This window comes from Mixophyes fleayi, chromosome 12 (assembly GCF_038048845.1).
Source record: "Mixophyes fleayi isolate aMixFle1 chromosome 12, aMixFle1.hap1, whole genome shotgun sequence".
NCBI lineage: Eukaryota > Metazoa > Chordata > Amphibia > Anura > Limnodynastidae > Mixophyes > Mixophyes fleayi.
Genome location: NC_134413.1, coordinates 11,311,644 through 11,323,923, shown reverse-complemented (window position 1 = coordinate 11,323,923; position 12,280 = coordinate 11,311,644). Strand labels below are relative to the sequence as shown.

The 12,280-nt window shown below is 39.0% G+C and overlaps 1 pseudogene; it reads right to left on the bottom strand.

Moving 5' to 3' along the window:
• Positions 1-1,683: 1,683 nt before the first annotated feature.
• Positions 1,684-5,323, bottom strand: LOC142108970 (protein kinase C iota type pseudogene; annotated as a pseudogene).
• Positions 5,324-12,280: the final 6,957 nt, after the last annotated feature.

The following is a 12,280-nucleotide window of genomic DNA, read 5'->3' as shown; positions in this document are numbered from 1 at the left end:
AAAATTTCTAGAATATGCCTATCTAGAAAGAGGGTAGACCTTAACTTTACTACAGAGAAGATTTTTTTCTTAGATAGAATGTGATGTTTTAATCATTTTGTAGATTGTTGTCCTCATAGATTTTAGGGGCAAGTATAGGTCATTAACTGTACTGTACATCGAAGTGCTGCTATGTACACTTGGAGGTCCTATAGTAAATGTTCAATAACCAGCATTCCAGAAAATTATTTATAAAACTGGGCACTGTTCATTGTTTCTTCTGACAGAGTTCTGTTTCAGTGTATAGTGAACACATTACATTGTCAGGAACTTTGTATTTTCCAATATATTTTTATATCCCTATTGACTTAGACTTGACAAGTAAGATGAATATACCCGACTCACAATCAAAATTCAATATATTGAGAATGAAGAAACGGTTTCATTTTATTTATTCTATTTTTTTATTGCATGAAACAAACTAACGTCATTACATACCTTAAATGTGTAAACATATATACGTGTGACATATTGCATCACTAATCACTTTATGTAGGGACCATTTGTGGTTAATTTAAATATACCTAGTATAAGTATGAATGTATTAACCATATAATAGAATAACTAATTTCATAAACTGTTATTACAAAGAATTGTTGAACAGGTATCAAGTGCAACTGTAATTGTTGTATGAAGCCAAATTGTTACATTTCCCAAGATAATTATGTTTAAAACAGAGAAAAATGAATGTCATCATTTTTATTAGGCCCACGCGATGTTACTATATGTATAAACTCCAGTAAATATTATCATATAAACAGCAACTTCTAATTTCATTGAATGTAGAATGTAGTGTCATCATTGTTTATTGGGAAACAATTGTATTATAAGGAATAATTAAACCTCTACTGTTAATTTTTACAGATTCTACATGTCAGATTATGTCAATAATGTGGTATAGTTTGGCACATTTAAAGCATTTTATTTTCCTCCCTACAGAAGTCCTGTAACTGTTGCCTTGTGTGTCTCTGCCAGGCCTCAGTGTAGATCGCCCGTGTGCCAGGGCCATAAAGGTGGACTGCCCATGCCCATTGTCCCAGATCACCACCAGGAATAATGTTGTTTGGGCGCACACTGAGCAGCGTGGGCTCCTCTATAGGGAAGGGGTGAGCAGCTTCTATCTGGAGGGTGAAGTCTGGCAGTGTGATCTCGTCAGGTAATTACTGAGAGCCAATCTAATTACACCATACTACCACTGTGCCAGGCTGGGCGGAGGAGGAAGAGATGCCCGCCTGGAAGCACCCCTAGGGTCTGTGTCTGATCTACAGGTAATGGGTTCAATGTCTCTGGGAAATCAAATTACAACATAGATTTTATTACAAATCCGCTAGTATTCGCATATACTGTAAATATTGTTGGTATAATCATTCTGTAACCTGATAAAGGGAAGAAGAAAAAGATTTTCCTATTTCAACATAAAATGACACTCAAACGTTGCTTACAAATATTTATCTCAATCTATATAAATAAAGACATGTAAAAATACAAAAATGGACACAAGGTACTTTTAGTAAAGTGGTTTTTTTTTTGTTTCCCCAAACACGTAAAAGAGGCGGGCTAGGACAACCTAGCTCCTCTAGCATAGAATCTCCCATATCAAATAACCCATACATTTATTTAGACATGATAAATGTCTTCTGCTTTTGTTCTGGAAGATGGACCAGGAACGGACCTAATCCTCAAGCAGTTTTCTTTGCACCCATCAATAGGGGACTGATATAGTCGAATCCCTGGAATTCAGTCTGGATACACAATACATCCTCCTCATCAGGTGTTAGATGGATAGACTGGCTTATGTACTCGGTATAAAAGTTCTCCAATCCAAATTCTCCACAGACCTTGGGTTTAAATGGGGGAGCCAGTAGTTTTTGTTCCATGAGGTTCCAGTCAATGATGCTAAATAATGCATGACCCCGGATGTCCAAAAACCCAGTCTGTGGATTGCAGCCCAGACGCTCCTATGGCTCTTTGTTTAGGAATCTATTCAGTACACTAGCTGTTTTCACACCCAATGATTTGGGGATGCAAAGTTCTTGTTTTACGATAACTTGGAACAGAATATCGTTTGCGCTGTGGTCTGGCATGTCAGACTCCTCTGCAGAGTCAAAGGGCAAATGCCCCATCAGCATCTCAAATATGATGAATCCAGCGCCCACCAGTCAACGCTGAATTTATAGTCTTTGCCTTGCAACATATCCGGAGCGAGGTAATGGGGTGTGCCACAGAAAGAGCTAGTTGTTCCTCGAGGCTCCAAGTCTTCCTTGCACACACCGTAGTCCGTAAGCTTTATGTGGCCTTGGGAATCTACTAGGATGTTGTCTGGCTTTACGTCACGATGGATAATGCCTCGATTATGCAGGAAATTTAAGGCAAGACTGACTTCAGCTGAATAGAAGCTGGCATGTTTCTCAAAGAGCTTCCCTCGACACTGTATGTAAAAGCTTAGATCTACTCCGTTCACATAGTCGATGACAAAGAAGAGTCTGGTATTTGTCTGGAAGCAGGCGTGTAGTCCAACAAGGAATGGGTGCTCTGAGCCTAGCTGGAACACACTTTTCTCGGTCTCAGGAGTGCCGCAGAAGATGTAAATGGGCAACTCAGAGGCTTATATATTTCATACAACCGGAAAGCTTCTTCCAGCTCCAGTTGTGAGGACAGAGTACATGAATGTTGTTCTATATCAATCCATTTCATGGTGAATATCTGGTATCTGGTCCTTGTCAAAGGAGCACATGTCCTGTACCTCATTTCAGAGACCGTCAAAGTTCATGTTGGAGTCATGTTTGATGATATGGTCTCCATAATAATACACCTTGACTCTGATCTGGTGGAATTAATCTACTGTCTGCGACATGGTGCTGTCCTGTCGACAGGTTCTCCAGGAGCGAAGCTGCCTCAGGCTTCCTTCATAGCCCTGAGTGATGGCACTGCCTGGGTCATCCGAACGAATGGAGACCTGTACTAACAGACAGGTATTTACAAGCAGGGTGCTCTCTGTGTTCTATACATACAATCATAGTATGAGTGTGACTAGAGAATATCAGCAATTTTCCCTATTATAGTGGTTATGTTTCTATTTTCAACTGGGACTATTCCCACTAATTGAAACCAGTGTATTACCATCCCTATGTGATGCAGTGTTCTCAAGATTTCAGTATTGTTTTTAAATCATATGTTTTAAAATAATTGTAAAATGTGTAGGCATTACTGTCTCTACTTCTGTGTGTAAGTTAAAGAAGCAATCACATGAAAAAAAATAGTATTTTTGCATAAATCACTGTGGCAGGCTATAAGAAGAATGTTGGTATTTACCATTTCCCCTTGTTTATTTTCTCCAGGCTGCTATTAATGATTTATGATTCTAGACTACCATGGCAACCACAGTTAATTGGCACATGATGTAGTGAGCAGAGAGGCTTTGGAACACCCCTCTGAGCTTTTGTCTGAACTGTACATTGTGAGATCTTTCCTCTCCCTCTGCCATCACATGACATGACGACAGTCTGATCCTGTGTAACAGACTAACTGTGTCTGAGTTTGGCAGCCAGATAGTGTGTTTTGTGTCTGTCTTCACTGCAAGTCTTCTCCCCGTCTGCCATCATGACACACTGAGAGCTGTGACCCTGTGGCAGCCATACTTGCTTGCCATCCAGAGAGGAAGTGAAAAGGAGATAATGATCTGTAGGACGATGGCGAAGAACAAGAACTTGCTATTTAAAGGAACAAAAAGAACCATGTGGGATTGCTGCTTTAACTATATGCTAGTGCAGGCTTGATCAATCTGTGGCTCTCTGGGTGTTGTGAAACTACAAATCCCAGCATACCCTGCCAGCTACAGACTGGCTGTCTACTGGCAAAGCATGCTGGGGCTCGTAGTTTCACAACACCTGAAGAGACACAGGTTGGTCTAATGAATTCTGTACACAGCAATGACATTTAGAGGATAAAACGGGAACTGCATGCTATTAAAAATCATACGGAGAAGAAGCAAAAAGATCATAGTTTTAAATTGATGCATTTTTTTCTAATGCATAATATGCAAAGCTCAGATCAAGTTTAGGATCTTTAATGCTCCTGCGATTCAGCGGCATCCCCTCGGACTCTGGGAATGGCTAAAAAAAACAGATAAGAAGGGTCAATTTTTAAATGTAACAGAAAACCTTTAATCCAGAGCAATGAATCTCATATCTGTATATTTAATTGTATACCTGCAACCTTCATGCTTTTATAATAACATGGAACTACTGGGTGGATTTTAATAGTCTTATAATTTACAGTAAGGGGATCCATGATCCTATATATTTTACTATATATTTCCCAACACAAATAAACAGCGGGTGGCAGGCCATGCTTATTTTTAGCCCCTTGTTACAAGCTAACCTCAACTTGTACTTTACTCTGAGCATGATGTCTATAAAACTGAAGCTAAAGATGGCAGCCTTCCGGAGTTGACACTATCACTTAATTTCTTTGTTCATGACAGCCTAGAAGTTTATCGATAGGGCCAAGAACTGTTACGTCCAGTGACTCACATCCCAACGGCCCAATTGTTGCAAACAACATATATTTATTGTTTATTTAGTTCATACAATTTTTCCATGGCTAACATTACTATTAGGCGTACTAAGGAGGTTGACTAGAGAGGCAAGATTTTGGGGCACTTAAAACACTGTATGAGTGACATCCTGATACTCAATGTTTTGATTTTCCTCGCCAACTATGCACTGACTATTTTCTGCCCAGGAGATTTAAATTAAACACACTCACTTCCTCATTCACTATAATACTGTTATACTGACTGTCTGATTGAGATCTATAAAACACATAGGGATCAATTTCGGAGCTAGTCACCAGCTGTAATTAGTACTAAAAGAGTCGTAAGTGGCATCACTAGCGACACTCTGATTTGGGTTAGGGGAGGGAGTGGTTGCTTAGTTTTCCTATTTGGGAGGGTGTGGAATCTCAGCTATAGTATGTTCTAAGAGTAATGACCCTTGCTGAGTTTAATAGGCGCATGTGCAGGCCATGGTTACTAGCAAAACAATCTGAAGACTTACTCCGTGAAGAGTCAATGCTAAGGGGGTGGGGCATTTAGAAGAGAAATAAAAGTGAAATATTAAACCCAAAAAATACCAGTATGTCTTAAAAAATCTAAAGAACACATTCCAACGTGAGATATGTTTATTTTAAAAAGTGCCATTTTTCGATCGTACTGCACAGGCAATCATACCACAAGCATCTGTACTTCATAAGTAGGCATTTTGCAACCATCCTTGCAGTTCATGCCGATGAATACATTTTCATGAAAATTACACATGACCTGGTATAAATCAACATACATTATGAACATGAAGATATCCCAGCATGCAATAGCAATGATAAAATAAACTTTTAGCATTTGATAAAATAACAGTAAGACTGCACTCTTAGCTGGCAATCACTCGTATCTTGGAGCCGTGTCCAGCCCTGGCAGTATTTATATTTAGATCTACAGGTAAAAATCCTAAAACTGGCCAACAGCATGTACATTTACACATTAAATACAACATGAAGACAATAAAAGTTAGGACCTCAGGAAATTATACAATGGTAATGTGACCGTGACCTGATAAAATGAGGTAGCAGCAGGTTGTAATAAATACCATTATAACAATTGTTGCATAAAGATGCTTGGCTGCATTAAATAACTCCCCTATAGTGCATAATAACAATTATTTGGAATCCCATCTCTCAGGTTAAAACTCTCCTTTCTGGCAGCATATTCTCTGAAAATGGCAGCCCTCTCTGACAGCTTTCTTTCCGGCAGCTCTCTCTCTATCTGGGAGCTCTTTTTATGACCGTTCTTCCTCTGGCATCTTTTCTTCTGACAGCTCTGTCTCTGACAGACCTATCTGTAACAGATCTCTAATCAGCTTTCCCACTCTCTGACAGCTTTCTTTCTGGCAGCTCTCTATCTGGGAGCTCTTTTTCTGGCAGCTCTTTCTCTGGCAGCTTTCTTTCTGACAGTTCTCTCTCTGGCAGATCTATCTGTAACATATCCCTCTATGGCAGCTTTCTCTCTCTTTGACAGCTTTCTTTCTGGCAGCTCTCTATCTGGGAGCTCTTTTTCTGGCAGCTCTTCCTCTCACAGCTTTCCTTCTGACAGTTCTCTCTCTGGCAGATCTATCTGTAACAGATCTCTCTAATCAGCTTTCTCTCTCTCTGACAGCTTTCTTTCTGGCAGCTCTCTATTTGGGAGCTCTTTTTCTGGCAGCTCTTCCTCTCACAGCTTTCCTTCTGGCAGTTCTCTCTCTGGCAGATCTATCTGTAACAGATCTCTCTATGGCAGCTTCCCACGCTATCCTTGGTTAAACAGGACTCATGGCATGTTCCTGTTTCATTAGTGGGCTGCCTCTCATCCTCCAGCAGCTTTCACTGCAATGGCTGTTTGCACAGCAATGGCCCGCCTCCTTCCCCAGTCACACTCTCATGTTCCTATCTCATCCTTTGCACCAATCTGCTGCTGCAGGGAACATTCTGAAGTCACTTCCCCTCCAGCACCTAGAGGATGCTGGGGGACGTAGTGACCCAGAAAGGCATCACACCACTCCCATCCAGTGGCACCACCTCCCTTCGGGCCTGGGCTACCTATGCAGGTAAGCATCAGGAATGGGTGTGACATAAAGCATAACTTGAAAACTTTTTTTTTTTATTTTCCTAAAAAAAACTTTGAATTCTGCAGCTTCATAGATTAACAAATACATTTAAACAACGTTTTCAAATTATTCTATAAATCATCCATTGTGATATCTTTGGACAAAAATCTGCATAACAGGAATAAATTATAGTCTCAGCATTTTACAGTGTGGAGCAAAGTGTCAGGGATGTAATTTAACATAATTTATCATGTCCAGTGACAAATTGTCTCTGTCACTTATCTGTCTTGCCTTAGGTGATGACATTAAAATCTTCACTCATTTACAATAGCAGAAAACATATAAGGACAGAACTTCGTGATTCATATTTATCCATGTTGAAAATCTAATAAATAAAAAAAAATCCTTTTGCCCTTGACTAATTCTGCCTGTCTGTTCCCAAGGTACAGACCCTGCCCACGTGTGTTACATAACTCATTGAATAGTGATCGGTGATATAAGTAACTGCCAACGAAAGGAAACCAATCGCACATATGAAGATTTCCTTAAAAAAAAGCCCAATCTCTTGTGTGTTGACTAATTTCTGTCCAAATACTAATTGTTGAATTTAATTGGAGGCTGAAAATTGAATCATTCCAATGTACATTTAGAATGTGTATTAGCTCAAGGCTTTTATAAAGGGGATTAAAAAAAACTAATATAGGTCATTTTTAACTTTTGAAAGTATCTGTGAAATACTGTTTATCTATTTCAATAGATTAAAAAATGTAATGTATTTTATATAAGTAATGGAACATAATTTTGAAGCATTAATTATTTAAATTTAAACACATAGAGTCTGATTTAGAGTAGGCAGGAAAAATACTGGCCAATCCTATGTCCGCAAAATTGTGTTTTTACATGAGTACATTGTATTGCACGTGCAACTGAAAATGCAGCTTAGAGGTACAGCTGCATCAAAATTGCTATGGATGCAGCCGTTGTAAGATATGGCAGTCATCTTCATCATCATCTTCATCATCATCAACTTGACCGCTGTATCTTTAGTGCTTTAAAATATATTTAAAAATATAAGTTACCAGCACCAGGCTATGTAAGTCTGTGCTGGTCACACTAAAACAGGGAGTGCCTCAATCTGAGGTCTTCCTGTCCTGTGAATGCCTTTAGAGAAAGAGACAATCATCATCATCATCATTTATTTATATAGCCCCACTAATTCTGCAGCGATGTACAGAGAACTCACTCACATCAGTCCCTGCCCCATTGGGGCTTACAGTCTAAATCCCCTCATACACACACACAGACACACACACACACACACACAGACTAGGGTCAATTTAATAGCAGCCAATTAACCTACCAGTATGTTTTTGGAGTGTGGGAGGAAACCGGAGCACCGGGAGGAACCCCAGCAAACACGGGGAGAACATACAAACTCCACACAGATAAGGTCATGGTCGGGAATTGAACTCATGACCCCAGCGCTGTGAGGCAGAAGTGCTAACCACTTAGCCACCGTGCTGCCCCAATTAGCATGAATCTCACCGGTAGTTAAAGTGAAAATGATTAATGATTATGATGATTGATTACTATTGTGGAAACTACAAGCCATAACAATGCCTGGCAGTCATTGACTGCTTTGGCATTTTGACGCTTGTGGAACTACAAGCACCAGCATGCAGTGGTAGCCAAAAGAAACTCATACATGCACAGATTTAAAAACGTTTTAATTTAAACAAAAACTCCCCTTTCTTGTTTACCATTTGTATTGTATTCTTATGCACACTTAACAAAAATGAGAGTGCAAAACAATGATACCCCTCCCCCCCCCCCCCCCCCCCTCAGCCCATAAAGCCATCTCGGCTCATTATAATTTGTTGTAGGGGTGATTGACCAAATCATCTCAGGTTTGGCCCAATGGCTTCCACACTTCCCATCCGTCTGAATCCCTACGATAATGTGCATGTTATCAACCTTGTGCAAACTACTCTCGGACAGTACATACAGCAAGATGTTCCTCAATAATTTCCATTCCTATCTCTTCCCCATAGGAGTTTTTTGATCCAACAATTGCCTCAAATGCCATATGGTGAAAGCTCTAGAAGTGTATGTAAGGTGGACACACACACCTCTATATTTAGTGCGAAAATAGAGACATATCTACATTAATATACACAAAAATGGAGCTTTTGAATATATATATATATCTAGAATTATTTAAGAAGTCAATGGTCAGAAAACCGAGACATTGTAGTTGATTCTACAACTTTATATTCACTTGACTAATGTTGAGCACGAATAGAACACTCAGCCATGTTTATTTGAACTCATCATCAGCTATTTATATAGCGCCACTAATTCCGCAGCGCTGTACAGAGAACTGACTTACATTAGTCTCTGCTCCAACACACACACACACACACACACACACACACACACACACACACACACACACAGACTAGGGTTAATTTGATAGCAGCCAATTAACCTACTAGTATGTTTTTGGAATATGGGAGGAAATCGGAGCACGCGGAAACCCACGCAAACACATCTTTTTATTATTATGCTGGTAATTAGGGGTTGTATAAAAATTTTAATCAAGATAAATAATAAAGTTTGGATATTGTATTTACCTTTAAGCATTCCAGAGTGCTCCTTATAAACATACCCCTTTCGTTCTTTTCTCTTTATACCTTGGACTGCATTAAATTTACAAAAGAGAGCACCTCATAGCAAATAGTCTACTAAATTGACCTGGGTGACTTAATGAAATTATAATTCCTAGGGATGCAAAACTACCTGGTGTGGAGGGTACTGTTACTCTAAGGAACAAAGTTACAAGTCCTGTTTGCTAAATATTGTTTTCTACTTGCTATTACTTTTTACTCAAATTTGATACCTGTTTTATATATAATTATTTAATGTCATTTACCCAGTTCAGATGCAGTAATATGTCACTGCTACATTAGCCATGGAATACTAGTATCTGTTTCTTGTAACTGAATTTTAAAAGGTAACTAATTCTATTGTTATGATGGATAGTGCATCAATAAAAAAAAAAATATAAAAAAATTATTCCTTTAAAATGTGTTTAATATTTGTCATTTGGGGGATTGATGGCTTCAACAGAACCTTGGGGTAAATGTATCAAGCTGAGAGTTTTCCGGCAGGTTTGAAAAGTGCCTATAGCAACCAATCATATTAATGATAGCTAGAATCTAATTGGTTGCTATAGGCAACATCTCCACTTTTCAAACCTGCCGAAAAACTCTCAGCTTGATACATTTACCCCCTTGATAGCAAATATCTAGCCTGTATTATTTTTCAAACATAGCTTCTACCAGCTTTAGATGTGACACAAAAAAAACATGGATTTGACTATTTAACCACCCTGCGTAACTATCATTTGCTATATTGTGGTCCTTGCTGCTGTCAAGAGGATTGTAGAGGCCTGATAAGACTGAGAGTGGAGAATAATCAAGCAGAAGTTATGAAAAAAAAAAATTGTAACTATTTGCAAATTTTGATTTTGAGCCGTAATTCAGCAATAAACAGATATTTCAAGGATTCAAACTACCCTAGTCATGGTGTGACGGAGGAAATGGAGACATACGGGAAGCCACAAGCTAAAAGTTAGAGATTGGAATGAGCCGTTCCCAGGAATTCGAAATTTGCACATCTGCTTTGGTTCATTTGTAGCTGCGTGTAATTCTATATGTATATAGTATCTATTCATTTGGTTACCACTACAAATGTATGTGGCTTTTTATAGTAAATAAATGGTTACATAAAGTGCACCAATTAAGTAGAATACTGGAAAGGCAAAAAGTTTATAAAAACAGTATAAAGATAGCCAGGCGTTGGAGAGCAGTCCTGTAAGTTGTTGCTGTATCCCTGTCAAATGCCGCACAATTAGCATGAGAATTATACTTTGAATGGTTAGATTACACTCTGGAAAGCCTGAACGTCACAGCAGGACACCTTTTAGCTAAAATTACATCTATAAATAATTTATGCATTACTCTACCACAAATACCTTGTTCAGAACTTTTTTTAAAAGTTTCAAGAACTTATCAGAAGATATTTGAGAAAAAAACATTATCGCAAAGAAATACTTTTCTTTATCACCTTAAGCCATCTTACCTGTAAACTTATTGGTAGACACTGCAGTGACTTTTTTGTGCTAAATTGACTGATAATAGAGAACAATACCATAAAGTCTGGTAGATAATTGCAAATATTTTAACTCTCGTTGAATATTTGTACATACATTTGGATGTTACAAAATCACTTTAGAATTGTGCAAACGTTTGTGCTTATTCATATGCATGATTAGTATAGTACTTGTATTCACTAATGTCCTATGCATACTTGCCAACTTTAGTCCTCTCCCACCTGGGATATCCTTGGGAGGGGGGCATTGCAATTCACTTCATTTTAGCCAAAGGAGGGTGAGACCAAAATGATGTTATTCGTCATGAATAGTGTCATTGTGGTCACTATCCAGCCCTTCACTAGGAAGTGGATAGGGTGTAAGAGGATGGCCTGTTCTCTCATGAGTCCAGGAGAACTATCCAAAATTCATGAATCTCTTGGCCATTTTTGGAAGACTGCGGAAGTATGATTTTATGTTTTAGCTGTTTACTTTTTCAGGCTGTGCATATACGTCCAAGATAAATACAAACGGCTTAACTAGAGATAAGCAACATTTTCAAAACTGTTCTGCAAAATGTACGTCACAGCCCATATCTGGCCATGAAGTTTTGCCCATTGCGAGGGGGGCGTGGGCAGGCGTGGTGCTGCGTTAGACTCCGCCCCTCTCAATCTCAGGCAATTTTAGCCAATCGCAGCAGTGAGCGGGGTCACAATGGTGCATTTAGCCCCGCCCTCACCATCTTCAACAACGGCGACAGCTGGATCCGGGATTTTTGTCTGCTCTCTCGGGAGTCCGGGAGAACTCCCAAAAATTCGGGAGTCTCCTGGACATTCCGGGAAAGTAAGCAACTATGTACTATATATTTATCTATGACAATGAATAAGCAGTTAAAATGACATCCAACATACAGACAAAAAGATATTTATGCTGCTCATGTATCTTATGCACTATAAAAATCTAATATTGAAAATGACACAAAGCATACAGAATAAAAGAAGTGCTACTGAGTGATAGTTATATTCGGCTCCGTGCTCATCTACCTCAGCAGCGTTTGCGCTTACTGTTTACGGTCTACATTAGACTTCCCCTTCTCTAGCCAGTTCTACCTCTCTAATCATGTGGGGGGGGGGGCAAATGTCAGCTGCACATAACTTTGCGTACGCGAATATTCGTGTGTACTCTTTGTGGCCATGGGCAGCGCAAATTTTCGGAACTTACTCTACTCAAACTGCCATTTGTCCAATTCCACATCAGGCCCTAAGTGTCGTTGTGTATTTATCTGTACATAAAGAATAAACATTGTTACCTACAATTGCATATCACATCTCTACAGAAAAAAAAGAAGTGGTACTGTGGAGTTTTTAGCATAAATAGAATAAGAGTTTTTTTGCCAAAAGAAATCGCACTGTGTCGTTGATTAGTTTCAAAACAAAGGAGCAACAAAATAATT